Here is a 13,860-nt window from a genome sequence, read left to right on the forward strand (position 1 = left end):
TCTGAAAAGATGGAAGAAGCTACAGAGAACAAAGATACATTTTGTGTTCTCTCCTGCTTTCTTTCCCCCCTTCTACACTCTTGTCCACCGGGCATGCATTTTCTTGCATGGTGGAGTTTCATGGTGCAGTGGTTGAACTGCAGTATTGCAGTCAAGACTCTGCTCACAACTTCAGTTCGATCCCGACAGGTTCAGTTAGCTGTTTCAAGGCTCACTCAGCTTTCCATCCTTCTGAGGTCAGTAAATTGAGTACCCAGCTCACTTTGGAGGGGCAGGAATGTGTAATCTGCATAATTAAATTGTAAACTGTCCAAAGAGAGCTTTAAGCTCTACAGGGTAGGTAACATAAGAGGCGCATTTTGCTTTTAAGGTAGATACATTAATGTGTAGCTCTAGCCAAACAGAAAGTCTCTGCATGTTGCACCAGCATCGCACATATTTTAAAAATACTGTACATGTTTTGGTCTCAAACCTTAGGGTTCTAATGCATATGGAGGTAGGCATATGTTGAAAACACTGCATGTGAAGTGGCCCACAGTGAGATCTAAATGGATGAAAACGCAACTAATGGCACTAATTGCTGTCAAAGCTTTTGCTGCCCCAAACAAGGCATGCAGAGAATCTCCCCTCTGCTTTGGCAAAATAGCTTGTTGGAAAAGTCTTGAAGATTTACAAGGAATGGATGATATCTCATACAGTGGCCAAGCTTTCTGGGATTCTCCCTCAAAACAAGTTTGTCATGTGTGTGTTAACGTACTCTCAAGTCAAAACTAACTTGTAGCAACCCTAACAGGGCTTTCAAGGTTAGTGAGATATTTTACCATTGTTACACCCCAGTGGATTTCCATGGCCAATCAGGTATTCAAACCCAGGTCACCTGAGTCTTTCCACTGCACTACATCACACTGGGCATTTGGCATTATGCAAAGCCCCCCCAAAAAACAAGTGCACACATATACACATATGCTCACATAAATAGTTAATATGTTTGGTTTCCAATATACTGTAGTATTTGTTGATGGCAGTAAGGTACATTTCAAAGTAAGACTTCAAAGAAATGAGTGGGTGAGCAGTGATTTCTTTACAGGCAGCAAAAACTTTTATGATCTTTTCACTTAAGCCTAAATAGTTATGTATGATTTAATGTACGGACTGTGGGTGTTAAAAATGCATCAGATGAACAAGAATAGTTATTTTTAAAATTAGGAAGCTTTTAACTGCTTATGACGATTACCTTCCTTAAATAATAATTTCATTAAGCTGCCCCATACACATTAAGGACCTGCCATGCCCATAATCATAGGCACAGGCTGATATTTGAGAGGATTTCTTAAGCATTATGAGGCTGATAGGTATCACAAAAAGCCCACCTTATGCCAGAACAGATGGGCGGGTTCTGCGAGCATTGTTTGGAGCACTCCTGCTAGGTGTGTGGGGGAGTGCAACATATGGTTTTAAAAGAATCCATCAGGAATTTTCCTATTTTAAAAACATCTCATTCTTTAGAGGGTTACAATTATGTCAAAAACAGACTGTTTCCAAAGAGATTGTCAGGTGGGAAGCATAATCACTATCGGTGGGCAATTGTTCCTCTATTCCCAAACATAGATCGTGCTGACTGACATATATACTGACATGGAATTCTGCCCGAATTGGCTATGGTGTAGATCAAGGGTGTGCTACCTTTCCACTCAAAGGCTGCGTGTGGTGCTTGCTCTCTTAGCGGGCCACAGATATGCCGAGAAACACATGTGCAAATTTGGTCACATCCAACAATCTTCTTTGCTAATAAGGAGAAAATAGAGAATCTTCCATTCTCTCTTTTCCACAGTATGAAAAGAGCTGGGGAGGGAGGGAAGAAAAGCTCTACCTTCAATGAGTCAGAGAAACTCTTGGCTGAAAAAAAAACTCTTCAGTTCCTGCCCTTTTTAACTTTAGCATTTTCAGCTTTAAAGCAGAATTTCACATGATCCCACAGACACAATGAAATTGCGTGAAACAGTTCTGCATACCGGCTGTCTGCAACTGACGTATAAATTGGTCTGAAGCTGAAGAGAGATTAACTGCTTCACTGGTGGATCTTTTATTGTTTCCGAAGAGTGTATCTTAAGTGATTGACGCCGCTTGTGTTATTTTCTGTTAAGTCACTTCTGACTTAATGGCAGCCCTAACAGAGTTTTCAAGGTATGTGGGATGTTCAAGGAGTGGTTTGTCGTTGCCTTTCCCCAGTGAGGTTCCAAAACAAAGTGGAGAGTTTCCAAGGCTGAGTGCGGATCCACCACAGATCCGGGTCTCCTGAATAACAGTTTATGACACCACATTGGCTCTTTTAATAGGTACAAGGGCCTCTTGGCACGGTGGTTAAACTGCAGTACTGGAATGGAGATTCTGCTCATGATCTGGGTTCAATCCTGAGCTCAGGTTACTGGCCCCATATTGACTCAACCTTCCCTACTTCCAAGATCAGTAAATTAAGTGCCCAGTTCACTGGACAGCCTGCATAATTAAATTGTAACCCATCCAGAGAGTGCTTTTAAGTGCTGTGTGGTAGTATATAAGCAGTGCACTTTGCTTTAAAGTTAGTTTTTAATTACAAGGAAATGTTTTTAATTTTGTATTTCAATATTGTTCACCACCTAACTGAAAAGGCATGGTATGGTATAATTGAATACATAAATGACAGTTGTTCAAATTTTAAAATTAGGGATAGGGAAGTTTTCTGCCAGCTCAGAAGTGGCTGTACCATTATTTGATGGTTTATAGAGATGGTCAATCCCAATCCCAAAGAAGGGCAGTGCCAAAGAATGCGCCAACTACCATACAAATGCACTCATTTCACACACGCCCACAAGGCTATGCTCAAAATCCTACAAGGTAGGCTTCAGCAGTATGTGGACCGAGAACTCCCAGACGTAGAAGCTGGATTTCGAAGGAGCAGAGGAACTAGAGACCAAATCGCTAACATGCGCTGGATTATGGAGAAAGCCAGAGCGTTCCAGAAAAAGATCTACTTCTGCTTCATTGACTATGCAAAAGCCTTGGACTGTGTGGACCACAACAAACTATGGAAAGTTCTTAGAGAAATGGGAGTGCTTGACCACCTTATCTATCTCCTGAGAAATCTATATGTGGGACAGGAAGCAACAGTTAGAACTGGATATGGAACAACTGATCGGTTCAAAAGGAGTACGATAAGGCTGTATATTGTCTCCCTGCTTATTTAACTTATATGCAGAATACATCATGTGAAAGGCTAGACTGAATGAATCCCAAGCCAGAATTAAGATTGCTGGAAGAAATACAGTACCAGCAACCTCCGATATGCAGATGATACCACTCTGATGGCAAAAAGTGAGGAGGAATTAAGGAACTTTGTAATGAGGGTGAAAGAGGAGAGTGCAAAAAACGGTCTGAAGCTCAACATCAAAAAAACTAAGATCATGGCCACTGGTCCCATCACCTCCTGGTGAATAGAAGGAGAAGATATGGAGGCAGTGACAGATTTTGCTTTCTTGGATTCCATGATTATTGCAGATGGATAAATAAATATTCAATAAATACTGTTATTTATAAATAAATATTCAATAAATACTGCTATTCATATGCAGGAAGCACCCTGAGAAACGTAAGGCATCCCCCAATATGATGGTAGTGGCCTGGCCAGATCCCTCTCCTGGCATGGCAGCTCCATGTGGCAGCCAAGGAGGTGCTGGGATATGCCAAGAGGCTGACATGGTTTGGAAGAGGTCACAGCAGTGTACTGTGTTAGATGGGGAGGAGGAGAGATTGTGTCTCAGTTTTTTCCCTCTGCTAGAGGCTTTTTCTATCCTTTAGCTGCCTTTAAAGTGGTTTAGTACATGATGTTAATATAGTAATCTCATCTGTTCTGTATGAATGCACAGTTACAAGATGGGGGACACTTGGCTCAGTAAAACTAAGAGTGTGAAGAATCTTGGAATTGTTGTAGATGAGCCAATTGAATATGAGCCAATATTGCAATGTGCCTGCAAAAAAGGCAAATGCTTAGTATACATTAACAGGAGTACAATCTCCAGGTCTTGTGAGGTACTAGTCCTCTATTCAGCACTAGTTAGACTCATTTAGAATACTGAATCCAGTTCTGGACATCACATTTTAAGAAGGATTCCAACAAATTGGAGCAATTTCAGAGGACGGCAACAAGGATGATCAGGGGACTGGAAAACACACTCTCGAGGAAACGCTGAAAGAACTAGACATGTTATTCTTTCCAAATGCGTATCTAAGTGATTGACACCTCTTGTGTGGTTCAATATGATAAAGGTAAAGGTTCCCCTTGACATTCTTAGTCCAGTCGTGTCTGACTCTAGGGGGTGGCACTCATCCCGTTTTCAAGCCGTAGAGCTAGCGCTTGTCCGAAGACAGTTTCCATTATCACATGGCCAGCTTTGACAAGGGAACACCATTTTACCTTCCCACCAAGGAGGTACCTATTTATCTACTTGCATTTGCATGCTTCGAACTGCTAGGTTGGTGAGGAGCTGTGACAAAGCGATGGGAGCTCACTCCGTCGCGTGGATTTGATCTTACAACTGCTGTTCTTCTGACCCTGCAGCACAGAGGCTTCTGTGGTTTAGTTGTGCCACCACACTTTTCAAATAATTGAAATGTAGTCATACAGAGGAGGAGCAGGATTTGTTCTTCATCATCCCAGAGTGCAGGACATATAATAATGGGCTCAAGCTACAAGAAGCCAGATTTAAGCAGCATATCAGGAAAAGCTTCTTAACTATTAGAGCAGTATGACTATGGAACCAGGTACCTTGGGATGTGGTGAGCACTCCAACACTGGAGGCATTCAAGAGAAAAATCTGTCAGATCTGGTTTGTTCTTGATTCCCTCATTGAATATGGGGTTTGACTTGATGGCTTTATAGGCCCCTTCCAACTTAATTATTCTATTATATGTTTCACTTATTATATCAAATGTTTGTTTGTTTGTTTGTTTGATCGATCGATCGATCGATCGATATGTATTTCAAAAAATGGAGACATTAAATTTTAGTGGAGCCACCTCTTTGAGAGACCGACAACTTGGTGAGCCAACTGCAGGCTCTGAGTTTACTGTAGACCAATAAAACCATACTAAGCCTTATTTTGTGACATGTAAGTTATTTAAGAGTCACAAATAACTCATACAATTGATGTGATAATGACAACTGATAATTATTCTGAGTCATTGTCAGATCGGTTTTGACTTGACAAATGATTCAGGCCCAAAATAGGCATAACATACAGTAGTATGCTTCTTTCCTCAGGGACTTGTATGTGTCTGTGAATACATGTACATACAAACATTTGTGTGCATTTATAAACCAATTCACCTTCTACTTATAGGCTGTAATTCTGAGTGGAGGAAGCAGAGAAAAGCAGGTGGTATCAGTTTGAGCAGGTGCTCAGCTAGAGAGGAAGAATTAGGCAGTCTACCCCAGCTGTTCATCTGCTCAGATTCACAAACTCCAGTGCAGTGGTTTCCCAACCGTGGGTTCTGAGATGTTCTTGGACTACAACTCCTGGAAATCCTGGCCTGCATATCTAGTGGTGAAGGCTGCTGGGAGTTTTAGTCCAAGAACATCTGGAGACCCAAGGTTGGGAACTGCTGCTCTAGTTGCTTCTTTGGGAGTTTTGTCCCCACCCCAAAGATTTATGTGACTGTATGTCATATTTAGTTTGGACTTCAGATCTCAATCACTGTTGATTCTTTCTCTAGCTGTCAGAAATGAAATAACCAAAGAGAGTGGACATCCATGTCATATTCAGTTCCTTCTGGCATTCTCTTTCTTGTTCATTTCCTTCATGTTCCTCACTTTTCTCTGAATCTTGTTGTCCCTATTTCTGTCTCCTTCACATTGAGATGAATTTATCCCCCTTCCCCACAGTTTTCAGTGAAGGCTTCACCCTACCTGCCCTCTGCCAGGCTGTGTTTTTTAACATATGCCCATTTAGCATTCTGCATGTGCTGTAGGATAAACACAAAAGAAAAGACTCATCAGAGGAGGACTTGACACCAGGAGAGATCCTGACCAGTAAAGAACCAAGCCCTTATAGCACAAGGTGGGTCACTCTGGTCTTCTCTTTCTGAAGGAAATTTCTGTGCCTCCTGTAAGCCATGAGAAGTAAAACTATTTGTCAAAAATCATGAGATGTTGTGATTGAGTCATGAACATTGGCAAGGAAAGAAGTCCTGACAGGTTTGTGATTCAGCTTATTTTCCCAGTGAACAGATGGTAGTTGCAGGTTTTTAATAACGAATTTTGTACTGTGAATCTTCAGTGAAGCAATGCAGGTACTATATGAACTATATCAATTTATTGCTTCCTATTAGTGAAGATGGAGTAATATACTTTTCAGCTTTAGTAAGAGTGTCCCCATGCTGAACAACTGATGCAGAGGTAAATGGGAATACTGGAAATAAGACAATACTCAATGTTATTTCATCTGAATTCCACATGATAAGCTAAGTCATGAGGTTTCTTATTGCAATCCTTTGTCATCCACAGACAATTTAATTGTTTTCTTTTTATCTGTGATGATTCTCAGTCATCCAGCTGAGGTTATCTGGAGGTTGAGTCATGGCAACTGGACTTCTTTCTTATTAGGTTGAAACATTTCACTACTGTAGTGAAACATTTCAACCTAATAAGAAAGAAGTCCTGTTGCCATGACTTCAACCTCCAGATGTTTCCTTTTTATTTTTCAGAGTAAAGTATCAAATCTAAGTTTAAGCTGCGATGGGAGGGATACAGTAAGACATTGGACATGATGGACATTAATTTTTCCTAGAAATTAGGTACTTTTTAAAGGAAATTCTGTTTTGCATCTGTACTGCAATACCAAATTTATTGCAAGGAATCTCATATTTATAAGGTAAAGTGGGTTTTCCCCCCAACAATTGGAGGATTATATCTAATTTACATACATTTTTATTACACTTTAATATGTCAGACATTTACTCTGCCACACTGTTGCAATGACAAAAAAAAAAACCCCTGCAGCCATGGATTTCACTGCTGATGTGAATGTGAATATTCAGGGAAAGAGAGAGTATTTGAAATTTCCCAAATATGGTCTTCCCAGGTTTGAGGGGATTCTTCTTAAAAATACTTCTCCTACATGTTAGGTCTTTTTCCCACAATCCCGTCATCATAATTCATAGGAGAAATTGGGCCATTGTTTGTAATTTCTTTCTTCATTCGTATCACAGCATTGCACAATTTAAAACAGAGAAATGCTATGTTAGAGACACTGCAAGAAATTATAATGGTGTCTTTTAATCTTAGGGCAGTTATCAGCACCAGTTGGCATTGCTAGACTTTGGGGACCCAGGTAGTTTCCCTTCTGTCATTCTGCTTCATTGTGATCCCTTCCTTCTTTGCATAATGTCATTTTTTGCTGCCAATCAACTGTCCATACTTCTTAGCTCCTTCTTTCTCAGTTCAGTTCTCATCCTCTCTTTCTTCAGTACTCCATCATTTATCAGTGTATTGACTCTGTTCCTTTCATTCAGTTACTGTGCTGTAATATTCTCTGTAATACTTCCTCAATTTTTCTCACACCTTACTAGGTCATAGTTTCTCTGCCTATCTGCAGTCCATTTCTTACCTCTTTTCTTAGAAAAGCACCCGTCTTTCATGATTAGACTCTTATACAGTTTTTTTTCTTCTCATCTTTTCACCAAATTTCTGTATGTGCCCCAGATTTCGTTTAGAGTTGCATTTGGCAATTTTGATTTGACTCTAGTTCTATTTGGGCTATTTGATCACATTAAGACCTGAAAATGGATCTACATTTTCCATTGATCTGCAGTGGGAGATTTAAATGATTTGTTTATTTTTCCACATAAGTTCATGTGGTTTGGACACTTGACCCTTCTCAGAGAGTATCCATCCTGCCATTTTCCAGACAAATAGGTCTAGTGGATTCTTTTCCCTTCAAAATGGCCATAATGTTTTTGTTTTTTCAAAGGTATAAGAATGAGGGTAAAATAATCACCTAAAAAGGTACTCTTTCTGTATTGCTGATTCCTGCCATGTTTTATACTGATAGGTCTGGGAGTCTTGAGCTCTTCATATTTGTTTTATTATGTTTGAAGTTTGTTGATATGTATGGTGTTGTTCTGAAATATGGTACTGTTGATTTCTGTGTATTATTGTGCACTCTGTGTATTATTGTGCACTTATTGTTCACTTTGTGAACAAACACACTAAACAACAAAGACTGAAATAAAAATCCAATATAAGATTTTTAAATTGGGGATAAAATAGAATTGGAAAAGAGATAAAGGAAATGGCACTGCCTAATAAACATACTGCAAAAATAACATGGACTCAAAGCAGAAATGTAAAGGGCAAGGAAGGGTGGGAATGAACTGGGAAAGTTTAAGAAAGGAAGACTGAAAACTGCCATAAGCTCCAATGAAGTTGTTTCAGAAAACATTCCTCAAAAAGAACACAGGAAGCTTATTCAACATGGTCAAAGTGTATGGGCAAATTCTTACCCTTCCCAGGTTGGAAGCAAGAGGGGTGGTGATAAAGGACAAATATCAGTACATGATACAAAAGACGGATCCTTTTGTCGCCAGCAGAATAAAAAGCTGTAGCAGCATAATAAAATGGAATCCCTTCCCTTTAGCCATTGCAGAAATGCTGATCTCTGTCATGAAAGTAGGGCTTCTGCTTGAGTAACAAATCCTGGGCGCCTCAATGTGTGCATCAGGAGAACACGAAGCCACTTGCATGCCAGTCTGTTGTGCAAACTCTGTACTAAGATCAGCAAACAATACATAGGATTATCCTAGGCTACTCAAAGACAAAGAAAACAAAAGGCTGGGGAATGAAGGTTAGGGAGACTCAGAAATCAAGTTGAGATAAATCAAGACAATTTTTAAAAACCCTCAACATTTCCATTCCGTCATTCGTCAGTTTTTGAAATCTAAAATTTGGCAAATCCATGTGTTCTTGTTATTTGTTTTCTTGTTCCGATGTGATGATAATTGCCTGTTATCATGTTTTCAAATGTTAGAAAATGTAACTTACGCAAGGGCTACCATGTTCCTTCCAGGGTTTTTGGTTTCCATTAATGTGTTTCTTTACCTGACATGAAACCTGATAAAATAGCCTGGGTTATAGAGAGCTAAGTAAGAATCAGCATATGGGCCTGATAGATTTTTGAACCTCCTTTCCTCAATCATTACTCAGCAGATGTGCCTTTACAGTTCTATCATTCTCTCATAGTAAGCTGAAAGAAGGAAAAATTTTGCATGAATGAAAAGTTTTGATTTTGATAGGATCCAAATCTGTGCTTTGCACATTTGCTAGAGAATATCAGATGCCATTTCCTTCTCTGCCAATTAATAGCTATGCACAAATGGCTTCATAGAATTCTACTCTCTCCCTCTCTTTCATCAAATTTCTGCAAGGAAAGAAGGGGTTCTCAAATTCATAAACCTTGGACTCCCTGTAACCATTAGCTGCAGTGCTACTTTGTTCTCCCCCCCCCCCCCCGGGTTTGTTCCTTTCTATTCTTTTCCACTGCTGCTACAAGTGGTAAAAACAGCAGCTGTGTTGGCAGGCCAGCCACTGTTTTGCTTTTTTCAGAAAGCCCTCTGGTGTTGATGATGGCAGGGAGACAGACCCCTCCCCCCGCCTTAGGAAAAAGCTGGAGAAATGATGGAAAGAATTCTATAAAATATCCCCCTGTTCCTGCATGGCTGTCACTGAGGTGACTTAAAAATGCAAGACATTATATGCTTATGTACTTTTTGGCTTGTCTCAGAAGTAAGATAAGCTTAAAATCTCATCTATGAGAATTTCTTCTACTTTGAAGCTCTTTCTTAAAGAAATTACTTTTCTAGCAAACTAAACATGAATACTCACAATTTACATGGGAGAAATGTTCAGCACAATTCAAGTATTGATAGAAAGCAAATAATATTATTCTTTCCACACAAAAAGGTGTGGTAATGCTGACTATATAATTCTCATTTGGGAAGAGTTTGGAATCTTGTTCATACAGAACTTAAGCCACTCTTGTGCTTTGCCATTGATTAATATATATTAAAACTGAAATAGTTTTTGTGTAGTACAAAAGGTAGCACAGCAGCCAAGAATACAAAATATCTTAGTTATCTTAAGATGGGGGGGGCAATTTATTTCCACTCCTGCAAAAACAGGAGAGGTCACCTTCACAGAAGTACTCCTTTAGATATAAGATCTGCTTTGATACAAGTGTGTGGTAAAATTCAAAGGGAGAAAGGAGTTGTTTTGTAGTTGTCATCTGAAAATAGTTACAGCAACCAGATTTCATCATATTCAGTTTTTTTCCCTCCACAAAATCCCCACTTAGTTTTATTGTGCAGTTGAATCACTTCTGAATTGTGGTGACCCTAATAGGGTTTTTGAGATGTTCAAAGAGTGCATTACCATTATCACACACACTCAGTGAGTTTGTGTGGCTGGGCAGAGATCTGAACCTGGGTTCCCTGAGTCTTAACAGATACTCCATCCATTGCCCATACTGCCTCTTAATTTGGTTGTATTCAGGCTTTAGTTTCTTCCCAGCAAATTGCTTCTATTCTCAAAAGGCCTGCTGTTATTTAGAAGCAATATTATATTACTATTGAATGCTCATGGCTCTGTGATATTTAATAAATGTGTGTATCATCAGCACAAATAGAATAAAATAACATATCAGAATGGAAACTTCAGTGCAATGTATTTGTAAAAGTTCTTAACTTTTAACTGGATCACACCAAGCATCCTGATATCTTATTTGAGATGAAAGTGTGGTTTATGTTTTAAATTGGTAAACAAATAGTTAAATTTGGCATCCCAATTAATTTCAGTTAGAAATAGACAAGAGATAAGTACATATTTAATTCTCTTATTGAAATCTTGAAGTGCAAAAGATTACAATCCAATAGATAAAGTTTTATCTAGCTCTAGTTAATCCAGTGATGGAAGTAATTCACCAACATAATAGGGAAGAAGACATTTTTTGGCAACTCTTGGTTCCCTAATCAGCCTATATGTCCTCAAATCTGATGTGAGAGAGCCTGTAGAGCAGAACTGAGATGATGATGAGTGCCACAAAGAGACTGGAAATCACCTTGGGCCTGTTCTTCTAGTGGACATATTTTAGCAATGAAGTGGCCAAAACTGCACTGCAGTGCACACTTTGAAGGGATTACAACTGAAATTCAAGGATCTTTCTTCTCAGCAGATCAAGCATTGAGAAACTCTTTCAGCACTGGACCCATGTTCAGTTCCAGAGAGGTTCTAGGAGACCATACATCAGTTGTGGCTGAAGCCGAAGGTCATAACCAGAAATACAAAGATCCTTAGCTGAAAGTTCTTACTATTAAACTTTAGGAGAGACATTTCAATATTTAGGAACAGGGGAAAATCAGTGCAGATGCTGTACAAATCATGGGAAAAAGTGAATGGTAGTCCAGAGGATGCCACAGGATTAGATTAGGGCCCCAAGAAGTCTGGAGTCAGATATGGAGCATTGCATTATGTTGTACATTTGGTTGAATGGTAACTTTTAGTCCATTATTATTATTATTTGAACTGAATATGAACTCATCATATTTATGTTTAACCATAAAGTGCCATCTTCTTAATACTGTTTTTCCTCTTGACCTTTAGACTCGTCTTATACAGAAGAACATACTTCAACTCAAACAACAGGCAGGATTATTCAAACCCATTGGAACAGAAGTCAATGCATTGACCTCTACAGCTTGCTACAAATGGCAGGTTTGTGCTGCTTCAATGTTAAAGGTGTATTTCATCCCAGCCTATTGCAGGTTATGCATTTAGCTATACAATTTAAAATGAAGAACATTTGGCTAATTAGGAGGCAGCTGTTCACATAAGTAAATGACTCATGGCAGCATATTTGTGGTACACAACTATTTTTCAAGCTTATGGAAACTCTAAAAGAGAAATGAAGAGGGGAGCAGATGTTTTGTTACAGTACCCTGAAGTATGTCACTGGAAAGTGAATGCTGATTCCATTTATTCTGAAGACTGCATATTTTCTAAACATAAAAAAGCTGGTGAATCATGAACATTAAAATGGTATGTTGTAGGTGCAATTCATCTTCTTCCCAATCATATTTTATAGCCCATCATGTCATAATTTTGTGCAATGAACATTTTACTAGCCACTGTGCTATTAATGTTCAAGATATACTGTGATTTTTGCCTGTTTAGTGGAGAACTGCATTTCTGGTTCATAATATTCTCAACTATTTTATCTCAAGTTTTCTTTAAAATATGTTTCGCAGACGAATATGAAACAATTAAACATTATTGCCCTGATCCAGATGGGTGATGTATGTAAAGGCATCTCCCTCGAACTAGAAATATCCCATAGAAATGTGTTTGGTTGCTGGCCTCTTCTGGTATCTTACTGTTTAGGAACTGCAAGTGCATCATCAAAACCAGGAGGGCATCACATTCACCTCTGGATATATCAGGGCCAAAACACACAAGATGGGCAGTTTAGGAATTATTAACCATCATCACTGCAGAGACACATTTTTCACAGCTGTAAAGTTTGCATAGTCATCACATAAGTGGAGTCTGTTGTTTTCCCTGGTGGCCGATCACCAAAAGAAAGAAGGAAAGAATGGTGATCTATAACTTGTGAAGGTGTAAAAGATACAAGACACCTCTCCTTATACCTGAAGAGTTGCCTGTCTTGTGCGTTTTGACCTTCAGTTCTTTGTTCTACAGTACAGACAACTGCAGATATAAATCCTCACAAGATGAAATGTGGTTGTGTTTTTATTTTCAGTTATGGGAGTTAGTCTGAACCATTGCTTTAGTATGGATCTTGTCGAAACTGTTGAGCTACAGCCATTGGTAGCTAGTGCAGTGAACTGACTGATAAGATAACCAACTTGCAGCTGGGCAATTCCTGATTTAGTTTTCAATAATTCTGTGAACTCATCGGGAACCCTTAGGCAGCCTCATCCTTTACCTGAATGGTGTGGGAACAACTGTGAGTGTGGCCTTTCCCGCTGATTTTTAGTAAAATTTGGCATAAGTACTTCTCACACAAATATCACTAAAGTCCAGGGTTGCTAGGAAAATGAACAAGATAAAGGCTGAAGACAATGTGCATCTGTTAATACTTGTTAATTAGCTGCCCAGAGTAGTAGCCCAACTACTAGTTGGGCAGGATATAAATGTAAACAAACAGTCAAACAAATAAGGCCAAAAAAGGAGAAAAGTATTAAACACAGTTTTCAGATATTTGTCTATGCAAACATACTAGACAAAAACAGGAAAAAACAAGAGACAAAAAAGTGTGCAAGTGCCCCTGCCACCACCACCCCCAGCAGTGAGGCTGGGATTTAAAGTGGCCCCAGTAATCAACTCCATGGGTTCCAGGCTGCCTTTTTCTTTTCTTTTTGTTGGTGCTTGCAATGGTTGGCTTCCTTGGATGCCAGGAGGACACAAGTTGATGCGAGGATACTTGGGGGGAGCAAATATGGGAGCACCACTGCCTTGCTACTCCCCTTTAGTCGCTGCTACTTCTACTGCTTCACCAGCAGTAATAGGTAGAAGTCATCTTATTCCATTACCATTCCAAAAAGAAATTTCTCATCAGTGGAAACAGATATCTCAATACATTGTGGAAAAAGAAAAAAGAAGGAAAATAAATCAACTCCTGTTAGATTTTTTTGCACCTGTAGAGAGCAAAAGGATCAGCATTTTTTTTTTTTTTTTGGTCTGCAGCAGGACAAGCCTGTAGTTTTTGCAAAAAAACTGTGCCTTTTTTCAAAGAAACCTATTTTATACAAAAATAT

The 13,860-nt window shown here is 39.2% G+C and overlaps 1 protein-coding gene across 6 annotated transcripts in view; it reads left to right on the top strand.

The window, feature by feature from the left end:
• DLGAP1 (DLG associated protein 1) overlaps positions 1 to 13,860 on the top strand; it is a 435,006-nt gene that overhangs the window by 220,722 nt on the left and 200,424 nt on the right. For all 6 annotated transcript variants that reach the window (XM_020794518.3, XM_078391586.1, XM_072998818.2 and 3 more), the window contains exon 4: positions 11,687 to 11,797. The gene's annotated coding sequence lies outside the window, so the exon portion shown is untranslated. The remainder of the gene's footprint in view (positions 1 to 11,686; positions 11,798 to 13,860) is intronic.

The sequence above is a fragment of the Pogona vitticeps genome, chromosome 4, assembly GCF_051106095.1.
Source record: "Pogona vitticeps strain Pit_001003342236 chromosome 4, PviZW2.1, whole genome shotgun sequence".
Lineage (NCBI taxonomy): Eukaryota > Metazoa > Chordata > Lepidosauria > Squamata > Agamidae > Pogona > Pogona vitticeps.